The sequence below is a fragment of the Arachis ipaensis genome, chromosome B09, assembly GCF_000816755.2.
Source record: "Arachis ipaensis cultivar K30076 chromosome B09, Araip1.1, whole genome shotgun sequence".
Taxonomy (NCBI): Eukaryota; Viridiplantae; Streptophyta; class Magnoliopsida; order Fabales; family Fabaceae; genus Arachis; species Arachis ipaensis.
The window spans coordinates 22,304,337-22,305,538 of NC_029793.2; positions in this window are offsets into that span (position 1 = coordinate 22,304,337).

The window sequence follows — 1,202 nt, forward strand, 5'->3', positions numbered from 1 at the left end:
TAAAATAATTTAATTATTTTTATTATTTTATGTAAAGAGAATTTTATTTATTAAAGTCTAAAAATAATATTAAAATTAGTACTATAAAAAATATTTTAAATTTAATATTATAAAAAAAATAAAAAAATTATATAAGGACTAATTTGATTAATTTTTAAAATTTTAGAGATGAAAAAGACTTATGTTTGGATTTTCAAGGACAATTTTGATTATAAATATCTTTTTTACATGTTAAGTGACACGTGACATGCTAGGTGTCATTGACTTGACACGTCAACTAATCTAGTGACACGTGGTATTTAACGTGACATGTCATCATGCCACGTGGCACTTAACGTAACACTGACACGTCAACTAATCATCTGGTGACACATGACATTTAACGTGACATGTCATCATGCCACGTGACATGTCATCATGCCACGTGACATGTCATCATGCCACATGGTACTTAACGTGATACGTCATCATCTAACTAACGGAAGAACTAATTTGGCTTACGTTTTATCTTTCAAGGGCTAATATGACTAAAAATTATTTGAGGACTAATTTAAAAAATTGGTAATTTTTAGGAATGAATTTGACTATTAATTCATAAATTATTCATGACCCTTCAAATACTAAAGTTAAATTTAAAGATGCAGCGTACATTTTCTGCATATTCGCTTATTTTTAGCAGGGATTAGATTTCTCCAAAAGTTATTGGTCATTTAAGCCTAGTTATTTATTTTATTTTGTAGTTGCGGAGTGTGACTTTTGGAGTTAAATGAACGATAACTTTTGCATTTTGTAAGGTATTAGAGTTCGAACATGTGCTTTTTCAATCTCCCAGAAGTTGCAAAAGTAGTTTGATCCACATCCACTTAGAATAGTACATTAATGAATGGACGTGTTATAAATTATAACTAGTACTATGCAAGGCTAGTTCTTCAATGGTCATATAATGATTGGAGTTACACGCTCCCTCGATTTTGATAGTAAAATTTTGATGGATGGTTTGGAATAGACATTGTTCTCAGTGCTTGGAATCAAGATTACGAAAACTAGACCAGATATCAAGGAAAAGTATTTTTTTTAAGTGAGGAGATGTAACTTCTATCACGTGTAAATTTCATTTTGATTCAAGGGTGATTAGATCATATACTTTCTCATTGCCAATTTTTTCAATTTAAAGGAGTTTGATCAGGATATCAAATTACTTA